The sequence below is a fragment of the Gekko japonicus genome, unplaced genomic scaffold (assembly GCF_001447785.1).
Source record: "Gekko japonicus isolate JY-2015 unplaced genomic scaffold, Gekko_japonicus_V1.1 scaffold103, whole genome shotgun sequence".
NCBI classification, from domain to species: Eukaryota; Metazoa; Chordata; class Lepidosauria; order Squamata; family Gekkonidae; genus Gekko; species Gekko japonicus.
Genome location: NW_015160210.1, coordinates 1,787,146 through 1,804,400, shown reverse-complemented (window position 1 = coordinate 1,804,400; position 17,255 = coordinate 1,787,146). Strand labels below are relative to the sequence as shown.

Sequence of the window (17,255 nt, the reverse complement as noted above, 5' to 3'; positions counted from 1 at the left end):
GAGGCCGTGGGCATCCACCTGATATGGCCTCCCCTCCAGGGACTGCAGATCCTACATTATTGGTATCAACATCATCTGTTGAGGCATCTAGTATTAGACTGTTTGATTTATGTGTCTTAAATTTTAAAATTTAAACTGTAAATCTAAACTGTAAATCTGCACTGTGTGCAGACTGATATGTTGGAACCCGCACTGTGCCTGCCATGTGGGGGGGGCAGGCTATAAATGTAATAAATATCTGCAGAAAGCTATTGTGACATATATCCTTTACCTGAGACATTCAACAGAAAAACAGACGATATCTCCTAAAACAGAACCTATTTCATAAGTGAAATGCTTTTCACTCTAACAGTGGCTCGCAAAACAGCTCACAGAAAAGAGATGACGATTCAATTAAATTCTTTGAGGAGGGGATTCTCAGTTGGCTGCTGATTTAGCTGGCCTTTAATCCCTCAAGATGCTAATATCCATAAGATATTATACAAGACCAGCATAAAGCACTCCAAAAATCATTATTTTCTTATCTTCCCCTAACAGTTACCAGTGAGCATAAAAAGGCAGTATCAGTTAGGGGACCTGTATGGATGAAAATCATGGAGAGCAGTGGCTATTTTCGGGGGGGGGGGGGGGGCAGCTAAAATTGCCCCTCCAGCTACTTGTACGAATAGAACTACCACCACAAGCAGAACACTTCTCGTAGCAGCAAAAAGGAGGCACAGGATCCAACTCACCATTGAAATCCAAAATCAGACCACTGGTCCATCAAATTCAGTATTGTCTAATCAGACTAGCAACAGATCTCCAGGGTCTTTCACATCACCTAATACTTGATCGTTTTTACTGGAGATGCCAGGGACTGAACCTGGGACCTTCTGCATGCCAAGCAGATGTTCTACCACTGAGCCATAGCCACAGTTCAGAGTTCTTGGAAAGGATCATTGTGTATTTTTTCGTACTTATTGCAGTCCCTGTTCCCCCATGCTGCTTCTGGGGGTCAGAATGTTTCAAAATGCAACACTGGACTGTAATGGGAAGGACCAATTGTGACAGATCCCTGCATCTCACTGTAAACCCACATGTTGCAGTACATATGTTTTATTCTGAAGGTTACCTAACCACTGGACAGGGCTTTTCAGGAGGTGTATGCGGGTACAGTAGGAAAAGGGAACTGGCAAAAACCTTTTCTGTGAAGTCTGATCCATTAGTAGCAGTTTAGATCCTTTCCTATATAAAACTAGGACAGCACATTTGATCCAAACTTGCATTAACAGATGTTCACAGAAGCCCCCTGTAGGTCCTAAAATCCTACTCCTGGGGGTTAAAGGACCTTCCTGAACAAAATGCCATATAGTGAGGTGTACACCTCCCTCTTGCAGTCTTTTGCGGTATTATGTTCAGAAAAATCTTTCAATCCACAACAATAATGGTGTATGGCAGGGGGACACAGAGAACAACAACTGTTTGCAAACTCCTTCTGTTAATGGAGGAATACATACATGGGAAGCTTTGTCTCAAACTTTCAAGCTTCCTTAGAAGGTCAATCTTTGCTAGGGATGTTTGTTTTCTGAATCTTTAACATACAAGTTCCTTCTGTTTTGGGACAAGAATAACTGTATGAATAGCAACTATTTGAAATTCATATAATATAGGTTCCCTTTCTTTACTACAATAGCTATATTTTCAGCTCTTCCTATGAGTGGCAAAATCAAAAATATGCTTGGAGACCTTAAGCTACAGCAGATTCAATTTCATAAATATACTGAACAGTACAGTTTTACCATGCTAGGTAAACTGCACAATGTATTTTATGTTCTTAAAGCAGTAAAATATAACTGTGACTGAAACACACTTTTAAAATTACAACTTCTTTTCGCTTTAAAGAAGCAAATCAAAAAGCAGGCAATTTTCTACAAGTGCAGACCTACCCCAAGATGCTAGTTAACGAGATAAAGTAGGTGGCTCAGAGGTTAAGACGCTGAGCTGCAGACCGGAAGATTGGTAGCTCAGCAGTTCAAGACCTGAGTGCTGCAGGACGGAGTGAGCTCCTGTCTCTGGCCCCAGCTCCTGCCAACCTAGCAGTTCGAAAGCAAGAAATTGCAAGTAGATAAATAGGTACCGCTTCGGTGGGAAGGTAACAGTGTTCCATGCGCCTCGGCGTTTAGTCATGCTGGCTGCATGACCACGAAGAAATCTTCGGACAGCGCTGGCTTTTCGGCTTGGAAACGGAGACGAGCACCGCCCCCTAGAGTCGGATTCGACTATTTCAAGCAAGGGAAACCTTACCCTTTACCTTATGAATCTAAAAAAATAAGACAACTCTGTCTTGAAAGACCTTGAAGTCCCACAGAGCACAGTGTTTAGAGAGCATTTTACAATATAGTTAAGAATTATCACACTACAGCACCAAGCCTATAATCTATAGTCAATATTGTTCTTTTGTTTTTACAATGCTTTCTCTATGAGCATATACCCTGACATTTACCCAACAGATCTAAAACTGAAAGCCACAAATCTGAGGAAATTCAGAACAAATTAAAGATTTCCATTTACCTTTTCCCCTAGTTGTTCCTAAAAATTGTATTTTGTCCTTAAAATTAGATATCAAGTTCTATATTACTGGTATTCAGTTCCTCCCATAAAGGAGGAATGTAAACGCAATATGCATGCATTATAAAAGCAGTTGCTTAAGTTCTCCAAAAATTTGTACAAGTTTTCCTTAGAGCCATGACCACAAAAATGTAAACTATGTGGATTGACTCCATACCCCTCTTAGAGTAATAATTTGGGGGTTTAACGCCTTTACAGTTAACAGTCAGAGTAAATATTTGTAAAGTAATTATGAACAGAACTACTTGAATTGTTTTACAGTGCCTGAAAAAAATACTTCAGCTAAAGTAGAAAACACCAACTGTGGCTGTTCCTTGAAAAGCATGATCTGGCCACTGTGATCCATGCTCTGATTACATTCAGGTTACATTACTGTAATTTACTTTATGTGGGACTGTCTTTGAAAATGCTCTGTCCAAAATGCAGCAGCCAGGCTGTTGTTAGGTGCTGAAAAATCTCTACTGGCTGCCCATGTTTCCAGCACAATGCCCTGCCCCTTGAATCTTAAAGCGGCCTGAGCCACCCATACAACGTTAGATCGGGATCGACCATTAGGATGGCATGGAAGTTGAGCACTATCTTAGACGAAATGTTAAATTGATATCTGTCATTGGAAATTGGATTATTATTGTTAGCACTTCTTAATATTGTTATTGCTATGGTTTTAAGATTGTTATTTCATGCATTGTAGTTCTTATGTTGTTGTAAGCCGCCCTGGGCCATGGCTGGGAGGGCGGGGTATGAATATAATAAATAAATAAATCCAAAGACCTGATTCCTACCTTCAAAGCCCTAAATGGCTTGAAGTTAAGATATTTGAAGGATCACCTCCTTTCATATTATCCAGCATAACACTTAAGATCTGCCTCACAAGCCATGCTCTCTGCATAGCTGAGACAAGTGGGCAACCAGAGACAGTGCTTTTTCAGTAGTGGCAGCTTGGTTACAGAAAGCCCTTCCTCTTAAGGCTCGCCTGGCACCTATGTTGCTTTCTTTCAGGGGGCAAGTCAAAATGTTTCTATTCACTCAGGCTTTTAATTAAAGGGTTGATTTTTAAATATGATTTTAATCTAGAAACTGTTTTAAGGTGTCTGTAATCTGGTTTTATGCTGGGCTGAGGATTTTTTAATGCTGGATTTTACTTAATACCTTTTAATGTATGGGTTTTATTTTTTATAAGCCTCCCTAAGCAGGTTCCCAAGAGGCAGCACAAAAATTTTCTAAATAAAATAAGTATTTAATATCAGTGGGGGCGAAGTCATCTGGAACTGGTCATGTTACGCCTCTGCTCGCTCTAATAGAACTATGCAGATTCTTTTGTGTGTCTGGCTCCTATTGGAGAGATCCTAGGCTGACCCCCCCAGTTTTATCCAAGCCCTGATGTTTCCTGCTGTCTTTGACTGTTCTTTCTTTATCTATTTTTATTTAGTGGGAAGTGGATGACTTCGACCCCATGAAGAGAAGGAACCTTCAGGTAGGTCCAATCAATGCATCCTCTAAGCTGTGGAGTCTTGTAAGCAAAAATCCTACTTTGTGAGCTAGTGGCATTAAAATTGTGTGCTGCATAAATTAGTTTGCTCTCGAGCCCTCCTTCCTGAGCTAAGACAAAAATGTGTGAGCCAGAAGCTAAAAAACTGTGAGCTCACACTAACTCAGCTTAGAAGGAACACGGGGGTCCAAGGTCTCATTCTCTTTCAGTGGTGGGAAGTCATTCAGAACTGGTTAGTTATACCCAAGCTCTCCAATCGGGTGGGATTTCTTGCTTTTGCTGTGCCTACACCACTTGTTATAGGACCCTTCTACCAAAGGCTGCCTCTGCTGACTGCAGCTGATCTATTCTATAATGCCTGACAAATGTGGAGAACGATGTCCAGGTTGCTTCTCTGCATATTTCTTCCACTGATACTTGGTGGGAAAAGCTGCTGTGGTTGCCGCTGCTCTGGTGGAATGCACGGTTATTCCTTTTGGTGCTGTCAGACCCTGGGTCTCGTATGCCTTTATGATGCATTGCTTAACCCAAAAGGTGATTGTGCACTTAAGACACCCTTCTGCCCTGATTCTGTGGGCTGTGGGAGACGAATACAGCATCTATCTGAAAGTTGATGTTCTGTCCAAGTAAATGTGCAATGCCCTGCACCCATCCAACTTATGCCACACCTTTTCCTTTGAATGCTGAGGGTTTGGGCAGAATGACAGTAAGGTGAGTGGCTGGTTCAGATGGAAGACTGAGTTAACCTTAGAGATGAATGATCCGTAGGGATATGGAATCCTTTTGAAAGATGCAAAGTTCCTTCCTCGATGAGAGTGCTGCCAATTCTGACACTCTCCTCGCTGATGTCACTGCCACCAGGAAGGCAACCTTCCAGGATAGGAACCTAAGTTCCATGGAACATAATGGCTTGAAAGGTGGCTTCGTCAGCGCTCTCAGAACCTTTGGTAAGCTCTATGTAGGGAACCTATGTCTGACCGGTGGCGTCAGCTGGTTGGCTCCTCTGAGGAACCTCTTGATGTGCTTGTTAGCTGTGAGCCCTCTGGAGCTACCTGGTCTAGGCAGGAATTCAGGGCTGCCAAGTGTATTAGGCTTCAAACCTCTTTTCCAACTGTTGTACAAAGTAGATCCAGACCTCTATCAATGGTCCAGTTCCTAAATGTCTGCCAGGTGTGATTATATATCCATCGTGTTGCTGAGATGAGTCTCATATATAAAGCACAGCGATTGAAGGATATACCTTGTTCAAACGGAACAGAATAAGCAAAAAAGGAGGTGGGGTGGCACTATATGTCAAGAATGAATACACTTGCACTGAAATTCAAGATTTCGAGAGTTGCCCTGTTGAAAGTGTGTGGGTAAGGATAGAGCGAGGGGGAAAAGAAGGGGATATTGTTGTGGGGGTATACTACAGACCTCTGAAGCAACCGGAGAAACTGGATGATGCATTTGTACAACAGCTTGCTAAACTTTCATAAAGGATGTAGTGGTTATGGGAGATTTCAACTATCCAGATATTTGCTGGAAATCTAACTCTGCTAGACATGGGGCATCACGCAGATTCTTGAATAGTCTTGCAGACAACTTCATCTCTCAGAAGGTAGAGGTGGGAACCAGAGAATCTGCTATCCTGGATTTAATTCTGACTAACAGGGAAGAACTGGTTGATGAAGTGAACATTGTGGGATCCTTGGGGAATAGTGACCATGGCAGCTTAGAATCTGACATAGAGAAGGATGTGAAACCAGGACATAGTAAAACCCCATGGCTGGAAATGCTGAGGGGGAAATCTGCACAGGAAGGATGGGAGATGCTGAAAAATGGAAGTGCTTAAGGCACAATCGCAAACTGTCCCAGTGAGAAAGAAAGGTGAGAGATGGGTAATGAAGCCGAGGGGGGTGAACAAGGAACTCTCTGAAGAGCTGAGACTAAAAAGGGAAATGTACAGGAAATGGAAGGAGAGACAAATTACTGAGGATGGGTACAAGAAGCAGGCTTGAATCTGTAGGGATGGTGTCAGAAAGGCTAAAGCACAGATGTAGCTGAGGATTGCGAGAGATGCTAAAAATAACAAGAAAGGTTTCTATGCCTATGTTCGGAGCAAAAAGAACAGGGATGGGGTAAGCTCATTGCTAGAGGATGATGGCCAACCCTTAACAAGAGATGAAGACAAAGCAGAATTACTTAACTATCCCTTTGTGTTGGTTTTTAACTGTAAGGCGAGTTGTATACAAACTGAAGAATGCAGGACATATGAAGGAAGGAGGAACTGCCAGTCCAGAGTAAGTAAGGAGATGGTTAGAGAGCATCCAGCTGCCTTAAATACTTTCAAATCTGCAGAGCCAGATGGCTTGCATCCCAGGGTGCTAAAAGAGATTGCAGATGTTATTTCAGAGCCTCTGGCTCTAATCTTTGAGATTTCCTGGAGTACTGGTGTTGTGCTGGAAGACTGGAGAAGAGCGAATGTTGTCCCGATCTTCAAGAAGGGAAAAAAGATGGACCCAGGAAATATTTGCTGGTCTGAGACAAGGTTCCTTTTTTGACAGAGTAATAAAATGGTTGACTCTGGCAATGCTGTGGGGATAGTGTATCTAAATTTCAGTAAAGCATTTGACAAAATTTCTCATGCTATCCTTGAGGATAAGCTGGTTAAATGTGGGCTGGATGGTGCAATCGTTGGACGGATTCATGTTTGGTTGAAAAATCGTACCCAATGAGTGCTCGCAAATGGCTCTGCATCTATGTGGAAGGAAGTCTCGAGTGGAGTGCCGCAGGACTCAGTCCTGGGCCCAGTGTTGTTCGATGTTTTTATAAATGACCTGGAGGAAGACATAGAGGGGATTGCTTATCAAATTTGCAGATGACATGAAGCTGGGTGGGATTGCTAGATAGGCTGGAACAGTGGGCTGAGACAAATAAAATGGATTTCCATAGAGATAAGTGCAAAGTCCTACATTTAGGTACAAAAAATCAAAGACATGGATATAGAATGGGAGGGACTTGGCTTGACAGCAGCACAGGTGTTCCGGTTGATCACAAGCTAAACATGAATTTGCAGAACAATGTGACTGCGAAGAAAGCTAATGCAATTTTAGGATGCATTAACAGAAACATTGTATCCAGATCATGGGAGGTGGTAGTTCTGCTCTGTGTCCAGTTTTGGGCACCACATTTTAGGAAGGATGTTGATAAGCTCAAGTGTGTCCAGAAGAGGGCAACCAGGATGGTGAGAGGGCTGGAATCCAAGTCTTATGAGGAAAAGCTGAAAGAGTTGGGTATGTTTAGCCTGGGAAAGAAAGGGCTTAGAGGGGACATGATTGCAGTCTTCAAATATTTAAAGGGCTGTCATGTAGAAGATGGAGCAGATCTATTCTCTCTTGCTCCGGATTGCAAGACTAGATCTAATGGATGGAAATTACAAGGGAGTCCATACTGGCGAAATATCAGGAGAAACTTCCTAACTGTAGGAGTGGTTGAGCAGTCGAACAGATTGCCTCGGGAGGTGGTGGATGCTCCTTCGCTGGACGTTTTCAAGCGGAGACTGGGTATGTTGTAGGGCTATCTTTCAGCTATGCTCCTGCAGAGTGCAAGGAATTGGACTAGATGACCTGCAAGGTCCCTTCCAACTCTAACATTCTATGATTCTTCTTGATTGGAGCATGACTTCCACTATTCCTCTGGAGAGTCCTTGTGCCACTAGGCCCTCCTGTTCAATTTCTAGACAATGTGTCTGGGTGGTATACTGGGCCCTGATGTAGAACGTCAGCTCTGTCTGGGAGTGTCTATGGCTCCCCGGCTCCCCAACACCAGATTCAAGAACCAAGGTCTCCTTGGCCAATAGGGGGCCACCACAATGACCTCTGCCTCTTCTCTCCTGATCCTGTTGAGTACCCTGCTGATCATTGGTGTTGGTGGAAAGGCATACAGGAGACCTGTTGGCCACAGATGACTCAAGGCATCCACCCCTTCTGCCCCCAATTGTTTGCATTTGCCATTAAGTCCATCAACGGCATACCAAATTGTTTGGTGATCTGGGTGAATACTCCCCTGTTCAAACTCCATTCCCCTGGGTCCAAGTCTTCCCTGCTTAATCAGTCAGCCTGCTGATTGACCTGGCCCCCCGAGGTGCTCTGCCTGTAGACGGGCTAGTTTTCTCTCTGCCCATCTTAATAGAAGGCTTGCCTCCAGGTACAGTGATTCTGACCTGGTGCCTCCTTGGTGGTTCACATGTGCCTTGGTTGTCATGTTGTTGGTGCATATTAGGATGTGCTGCTCCTGCAGGCTCTGCTGAAAGGCCATTAATGCCAACCTCACTGCCCAAAGTTCTAGCCAGTTGATACTGTGACACGCCTCCTAAGAGGATCACCAACCTTGCGTCACTAGGTGCCTGCAGTGCGCTCCCTTGTCTAAATTCTTTTCTACTGTCCACCACTATAAATCCTTTTCCAGGCTGTCTGATATCGCTATCTGCCTGTGTCTGCTTCTGGCGATCTCCCTCTGATATGGCAGAAGGGAACACTGCAGAGGCCTGGAGTGGAACTGCACCCAGGGAACCATATCTACGGTTGATATCATGAGTCCCTGCACTGTCGCTAGGTGCATAAGATCCACTGAGGCCTGATTCCTGAGTTCTGTCACAAGTTCTCTGACCTTCAGCTGCTTCTCTTTTGGAAGGAAGACTTTGGCTGGGATTGTGCAGATTCTGGCCCCCAGATGCACAATGTCCCTTGCCGGCATCAGTTGCACTGCTTTTGCCATGGCGTGTAATGCCAAGGGTTGGTACGCTGCCCTTATTAGAATATCATCCAAGTAAGGGTAAATGTGGATCCCTTCTTGCCTTAGGTTCGCCACTAGTGCTGCCATGACTTTGGTAAGCAGGGGGGGGGGGTGAAGAGAGGCCAAATGGCAAGGCCATATATTGGTAGTGCCACCCTTGGCAACAAAATCAGAGGTATCATCTGGAGTCCGGGTGCATTGTGATATGTAAGTATGCTTCCCTGATATCCAAGGAGATGAGGAATCCCCCTTCTGGAGCACCTGAAGTATATGTCACAGGGACTCCATTTGAAACCTCCACTTCCATACCCATCTGTTGAGCCCCTTGAGGTTCAGCACTGCTCTCCAGTGCCTGGATTTCTTTCGTACAACAAACAGGACTCAATAGACCCCTGTGAACTGCTGACTTGCTGGCACATCTTCTATTGCTCGTTTCCTGAAGGTGCTGGATTGCTTGAAACAGTTGGTGCTGTCTGTCTCGTCTTCATGGTGCTGGGGAGGGTGTGAAGCTCTGGGGGGGAAGAGAGTCCAGTTCTATCTTGTAGCCCTGTGAAATGATTGACAGTACCCATTTGTCCATGGTTAATGTATGCCACTTTTGCATGAAGAACTGGAGTTTCCCCCCAATCAGGCAGTCATGCGGACTGCTTCTTGGTCTGGGTATGTTTGTCCTGCCTGAAGGCAGCCGGGCGTTTGGTGGTTGCTCTGTTTCTGTATGGAAAGGATCTGAAGCTCTTGTAGTCCTTGCTATCCTTTCCTCTGCTGGAAGACCTAAAACCACAAAAGATCTGGTGAGTCCCGCTTTTTGCATCCTGGTCCCTGCTACAGGAAGACGATGGGATGGCCTTCTTCTCCTCCCTCGTTTCCATAAATAAGTTGCTTTTGGATAGTGCGTCCACTCTCCAATATTTGAGCCAAATATGATGCCTTACAATAATTTTCATTGCCTGTGCCTTTCCGCAGAACTGTGTTGTCCAGAGACGTCCGAAGCAAACTCAGCTGCCCCTTTCATCTTTAGCAGGGATCTCCTTAGCTCAAGCGGACTAGCCTCCTGGTTTTCAAGAAGGTTATCCACCCAAATGACTATTGCTAAGACTAGCCTCCTGGTTTTGAAGGTTATCCACCCAAATGACTATTGCTCTTGTAAAATTTGAAAGGACCGCTGAAAACCTAATGGCCAGTGACACAGCTTTGTGAGACTTCTTTAAAGCTGCCTCGTTCTATCTGTCCATGGTGTCCTTTAGGGTGTTCCCTCCATCCTTAGAAAGAACAGCTCCTGAGTGCAGCGCTACTTCAGATCCTCCAAGTTCTCTGTTGGTAGCATGTAGAACCCCTTGGCCAGGGACAGTAAGGGTTTTCCCACGCCTAAAAGCGCCAACTCCACCCTCATGATACAATCGAATGAGTCTGGGAAGGGTGACACTGCTTGAACTCTGGGGGAATCTTTGAACCCCCTTCCTGTCCAAATTGGCAGATACTGCCGATCTGGGTAATTCTGTCACATCCACCAGGTAATTTAAAGTGGTTATCACCTTGTTCAGCAATCTCTGGAAGTGTTCTCCTTGGAAAATTCTGCAGGAAGTAGTCGGAGTTTCAGTCTCCTCTCCTGACTAATCCCTCTCCTCTCTTGCTGAGTTTCCTTCCATGAATGCAATAAGGGATGTGGCCTCTCCAATGCAGATACAGGGGATGCTGCACGTGTAGCCTCTTCCCTAGGGGTTTGCAGGATGGTGGCCTCTGCTCTGCGTCTGCTAGAGCTGCGTCCCTCCCCCCCCCTCCCCAAAAAGGATATTATAGCAGTGGAAAAAGTGCAGAAAAGGGCAACTAGAATGATAAAAAGGTTGGAACACTTTCCCTATGAAGAAAGGTTAAAACGCTTGGGGCTCTTTAGCTTGGAGAAACGACAGCTGAGGGGTGACGATTGAGGTTTATAAGATAGAGCTGGGATAGAGCAGGTTGAGAAGGAAGTACTTTTCTCCCTTTCTCACAATACAAGAACTCGTGGGCACTCAATGAAATTGCTGAGCAGTCGGGTTAGAACAAATAAAAGAAAGTACTTCTTCACCCAAAGAGACACATGGAATTCACTACCACAGGAGGTGGCGGCAGTTATAAGCATGGACAGCTTCAAGAGGGAATTAGATAAAAGCATATGAAACAGAAGTCCATCAGTGGCTATTAGCCACAAGGTATAGATAGGAACTCTCAGGCTGGTGCAAGTGATGCTCTGTATTCTTGGTGCCTGGGGGGGCAACAGTGGGAGGGCTTCTAGTGTCCTGGCCCCACTGCTGGACCTCCTGATGGCACCAGGTATTTTTGGCCACTGTGTGACAGAGTGTTGGACTAGATGGGCCATTGGCCTGATCCAACATTGGCTTCTCTTATGTTCTTATGGGCTCACAATGCTGGCCCTGCACCTCCCTGTACCTGGGAAGCTTGCGGGCGGGGGGGGGGAGATAAAACATGCTTGGATGGGGAGGCAGATCCTAAGGAAGCACATGAGCATTCCAGCGAGTTGCTCTCCCCCCTTTGGCTCCTTCTGTCTGGGGACCGACCTCTCTTGTGCCTCCTTCGCCACTCAGACTGCATGGCTGGTGGTTGAAAGCTGGACCCTGCTGCCCCCCCCCACATCACGTGGGGCGGCTCCCCATGTTGGGAAAGTCCAAGGCCCCCCATCATCGGCCATATCCAGCTTGGCCTGGCTATGTAACGTTGCAAGCAGGCCTGGGTCTACTTGCGAGTAAGCGGGTGGGCCGGGGCTAAAGGCACCACAGTTGGCTGCATTTGCGCCATCTGAGGGCCTGGGAACCCCTGCGCAGGATGGCCGGCCTGCCCCCATGGAAAGGTGGTTCCCGCCCCAGTCCCAGACTCATGGCCCCCCGCGGTCTAGGTGCTGGATTTGGGATTGCCTCCCCTCCTGGCACCTTCTCCAGCATCAGATGTTTTTCACCGGGTGGACTCACCAGCCCATTGTATTTCCCACGGCGCTTCTTCAGAGTCCGGGGAAGTTGTGTTCCACTCCTCTTCCTTGCCGCCTTCTTCAGGGCCGGGCGTGGGGGGGGGGATGGGAGTCTGAGGGCTCAGACTACTTGACCTGTGTCACCACGCCAACTGTCTCTTCATTGCCAAAATCCAGCATGGCTGCTGTCACTTCCCCCCCCCCCCAAGAGGGCTTGGGGATTGATTGCTCGTCCTGCACAGTTGCTGTGCCTACTGCTGCCGCTGACTCACCGGCCGATGCCTCAGAAGGGGGGCTGATCTTCTCCGCCATGGCGCCCTTCTTCCTTGTGGCACCCTACTTTGATACTCCTTGGCAGCCATACGAGCTAAGTTGTAGCTGCTCTTACTAAGTTTGACAACTCTGTCTCTCGTTAAACTTTTGCTGACTTCAAGGGGTCCCCCCCCTCTCCCTCTCATTCTTTTTTTGTTTAAGTTGGAGCCTAAGCTTAAGTCTCCTATTGAGCGGCAGGGCTATGCAAAGCTTAAGGGGTTAGCCTAGGATATCTCCAATAAGAGCCAGACACACAAAAGAATTTGCATAGCCCTATCAGAGCGAGCAGAGTCATGACCTGACCAGTTCTGGATGACTTCCCCCCACTGAAGGAGAAGTTAAAATGCAGCAGTAGCTGACCCTCAGAATATGGAATAGGCAAAGATGAATGACTGGATAAAGCTTTCCTTAAGAGGGACCAATACAGCAAAGGCTTGATTATATGCCAAAATAACTGCAAGTACTTGACCAGTACGAGTCCAAGAATAGGCCTTGACTGAAATCAGAGCACATACCTACGATTCACAATTTTAGCAGGGAAATAATACTCAGATTTGTTGCTCTCCAAACAATCAATATGTGTACAGATGCAGTGTGCTTACAACCAGGATTCAGTCGGGTGATTTATTCTGAACTTCAAGAATGCTGAAAACATTATGGAATGTTCCATTCTTGAGCAAGGTGATTTAATGGGTGGTGGTTGGACAACATCAAGCTTTTCTGGATAAGCAAATTGTTTGGACACCTTTCAGTCTGTGTTTAGGCCTGGCTATGGGACTGAAACAGCCCTGGTGGACGACTTGTGCAGGGAGATGGATGGAGTGAAACTCTGTTGATTCTCTTGGACTTCTCAGCAGTTTTTGATACCACTGATCATGGCATTTCCTTCTGAACCACATATCTGGACTGAGATTGGAAGGCACTATTATATGGTGGTTCCAGTCCTACCTGGAAGGCAGGTGTGAGAAGGTGGTCTGAGACAAGGTTCCATGAAACTCCTAGGTGAGGCTATCCAGAGATATCACCCATATGTGGGTGACATTCAGCTCTATCTTGCACTTCTAGCTGACCCCAGGGAGGTTGTAGAAACCTTGAACTAGTGCCTGGAGGAAGTTCTGGAGTGGATGTGAGCTAATAAAGTGAAGTTTAATCCCAACAAGTTGGAAGTGCTACTGGTGGGTGGAAGGTGTGACCCAAGAGTTAAGGTATCACCTGTTTTGGGTGGGGTTGCACTTCCTTGAAGGAACAGGTTTGTAGTCTGGGGATGCTCTTGGATCCAGGCCTACTGCTGAATAAGCATGTGGCAGCTGTGGCCAAGAGTGCCTTTTAGCAGCTTTGATGGTCAGCCATCTGTGACCATTCCTGGGTTGAAACGATTTGACCACTGTGGCGCATGCCCCAGTTATATCCAGATTAGATGACTGCAATGCGTTCTATGTGAGGCTGCCCTTGAAAAGCATTCGAAAACTTCAATTGATACAGAATGCTGATGCCAGAAGGGAGACTGGAATAGGTGGTAGGGATCATATCACTCCAGTCTTGGCCCATCCACTTTTATTTCCAATTTGTTTCCAAGCACAATTCAAAGTGCTAGTCTTGACTTTCAAAGCCGTATATGGTTTGGGACCAACATACCTGAAAGACTGCCAAACCCAACTATAAAGTCATCTTTGAGGGTCCTGTCTCAGGTGCCCCCATCTTCTGAGATTAGGCCTGTAGCAACCCAGGAGAGGGCCTTCTTGGTCATGGCACCAAAGCTCTGGAGCTCTCTCCCCAGGGAGATTAGGCTGTCCCGTTCTGTCTCCATTGTCCACCTTTCATTTGACATTTCCTCAATGATCCCATCTTTCTAACCAATGTTTCTAATGTATGTTAACTCTGCTTCTAAAATTGTTTTAATAATGTATGATGGGAGGTGATTTTAATGGTTTTAAAATATACTTTTATTATCTATGTTTTAAATTGTTAGCCACCTTGGCAGCCCTTGTAAGGCAGGATTTGTGAGTAAATTTTTGAGTAAATAATGAAAAAATAAAACCCATACTATCAACAGACTAGGCATCTTCCATAGTTTCTTGTTCAAAACCGAAACAGTGCTTCAGATTGAGACCTAAAGAACATGGAAGACTTCTGTTCCCTGAGAACTGCAGCTCAGAGGAAAAGATAAGGAGGATGGGAGATATTCACAGGGGTTAGGAACATCATCTGCTTTGGTTTCAAGGCTGCCTAAGTGGGCCTACGCATTTCATTTGTTTATTCAAACATTTGTGGGTGCTTGTTAATTAGATCTATTACAGCTGTAGAGTGTTAGAAACTAACTGGCAATCCTACCGAATTGGTTGCATCACCTGGTCAGTAACACCAGTGGTTAGTTAGATTACATCACTGAGCCGATATCTGATTAGCTAGTTAGAATCATTGCAGTGCAGGCTACAAGGCATAAGAGAAAGATTCTTCATTCTAGTTTTGCTTTATAGCTTGAGATACTCTTACCTGGGGTGGGCCAGCATGGCGGGCACCTGTTGATTCAGGCTCTGGAACTAGCTCTAACCTCTGGGTTAGAGAACCATTGTTCGTATCTAGGTTAGTTATTTAGCTTTACTATTTTAACCACATTGATCTTTTATTGCCTATTCCCTTATATCCTTCTAATAAACTGCTTTAATTATATTTGATGTGTTCTTGAATTCTGGGACTTCAATTTGAAACCAGTCCTTTGGATCAGGTTGGCTACAGCTACGAAGTAAGCTGTTTCTCCAACTCTCCTTGTAAATGGACAATCCTGCAGAGCTGATTTCTGGGAGACCTGAAGGCCTGGTCCCCTAGCTAATTAAAGGGTCTGGCGGTGGCAATACCCTGGAGCATGTGGATTCACACTTCAGCCTTTTGTTTCTCTTGCCCAGCCAGTCACACACCTAAAACAAGTTCCCTGGCTTGGGGAGTCTGTGACACATTATACAAGGAGAAGTTCAATCAGCAAGGCTTATGGCTCCATACTAATTACAAGGAAGAAAAAACATTTCTTCAGAGCTGTTTTACACTTGAAATAGGCCTGTAGGTTCATAAAAATGCTGAGAGAATTGTGACCTCCCCCAATATGGGGAGGGGTGAGACTCTCAAAAGAGAAATATAAATGGGAGCTGCAGCTAGCTGTGGCTCCCCTACAGATGCCTCCCCCAACATACACTTTGCCATGGCAAACATTAAATACCTATAAACATGCCAAAGCTACTCATAGGCTGTAATCCTGAACTTGTATATCAGAGGTTACCATTTTATTCTATGAAGAAAATGGAGGAAAAAAATTAAAAACAGAAGAAAATCAAAACTTAACAGTCAATGATTGCCACTGCTTATAAAAGACTCCTTAGCAGCCTGTTTGTATGCGTGTTTACTCAATGGTGCATACTTTTCAACCATGCATACAATTGCACTGTAGGTATTCTAAATAAACGTAACAATTATAACCATAGGAGATATAACCAAATAGCTAATAGGTCAAGGAAATTATAAAATACAAAAATGGAAACTTCATAGCATTTAATCAGACACAGAAGTTTCCATGAACAGAGCTGGAAGGATAGTAACATGAGGCCCTGTCAACTGCATGCCTCTTCTGCTCTTAACAGAATTAGTCAGACATTCACTTTCTCTACACCTCAGGAAAAAGCAGCAATTGCCCAACATAGATATACACACACACAGAGGGGTCATTTGGGCCTGGAGCGCACTGGAGCACGGACAAATTGCAGTGGCGGCTAGCCCCGCCCCCAAGCTCCTTCTCTTTAGAGTTGCGTCACAGTAGCAGCGCGATCTCTCCATTGCATTCTGTGGCGTGACTCTAGAAAGAAGGGGTTTAAACTTTAAACCCCTTCTCTCTTCAAAAGCCTCCCCTTGGCCTTGGCAGGCCGGCGGGGGGGTGAGGGCATAAAAAGAGAAGGGGGTTAAACTTTAAAACTTTAACCCCCTTCTCCCTTCCCCCCCCCCCCCCCCGCCTGGCTGGGAAAGGGCGGGGAAGGCCTTTTTGCTTCCCCTTCTGACATCACTTCCAGTGATGTCAGGGGGCGTGGCATATGCAAATGAGCTATTATGCTAATAACTTATTGGGTATGCTAATTAGCTCCTGCAGCACTTTTTCTACAAAATGACCCCTCCCATACACATATGGCCAAACAAAAGAGGACTCAGTCTACTATACGGAAAGATTTTTAACACAGTAATTCCCTTCACGTTTCACACACACACACACACACCAGAAAGCATGCATAAGTGAAGCTGACATCTGTAACCTATACTCTATGACACAACACATTTTTTATTTTTTACAAATGTTTAACAACTTTTATTTGTATTAGATATGGACAGGTAGGGAACTAGAAGGACTTGCAGAAGTTCCTTCATTTTCCCCCATATCCCCTTCTCCTCCTCCCTGACAGCCCCCAATCCTCTTCCTTTCCAACTACTTCTTTTTCCCTCCCACTTATCAACCAACCTATATTTTATCTGCCCCCCATCTTCAACTTTATTTATTAACTTCATTTATACCCTGTCTTTCTCCCCAATAGAAACCAAAAGCACCTTCCTTCACCTTGAATTTACCCTCACAACAACTTGAGGTAGATTAGGCTGAGAGTACAGCCTCTCAACTTTTCCTTTCTAACCTCTTCTCAAAAACCTCTCCTCAGGAAAAGTCTGGGCAAGTTCAGTAAGCCACTGCTGGGCCCAGTTATGAAAGTTGTGTGGTATGAAGTCATAGTGTCACATCTGGGTGAGCTGTGCATATTGTATAGTAGCAAACTGTCCAGTGGTTGCTCCTGGTTCTGACCCCAATGAGTCCTTTCCTCCCTGACAGCATGGAGGGAGCATGGGCACACTGGGAGGCTAAAATAGCCTTAAAAAGGGCCCTCCCCACTGCCATTTACTAACAGAAGCCAAGATTTGAATGCTGGCAAAAAACTCCCTCAACGGCCACAGATTTCAGTCGACATCTATTTTGCAAAGGTACAAGTGCTGTGTTTATTATTTGAGGGGATTAATCCCCCCAAATATATACATTTTTATTTCAAATATTTCTGCAAACTGGGGTTAAAGGTTCTAAGATCTGTATTATCT

General features: G+C 45.2%; 1 protein-coding gene across 8 annotated transcripts in view; it reads right to left on the bottom strand.

Moving 5' to 3' along the window:
* SYNCRIP (synaptotagmin binding, cytoplasmic RNA interacting protein) overlaps positions 1-17,255 on the bottom strand; it is a 30,614-nt gene that overhangs the window by 4,519 nt on the left and 8,840 nt on the right. The gene's annotated exons all lie outside the window — the stretch shown is intronic.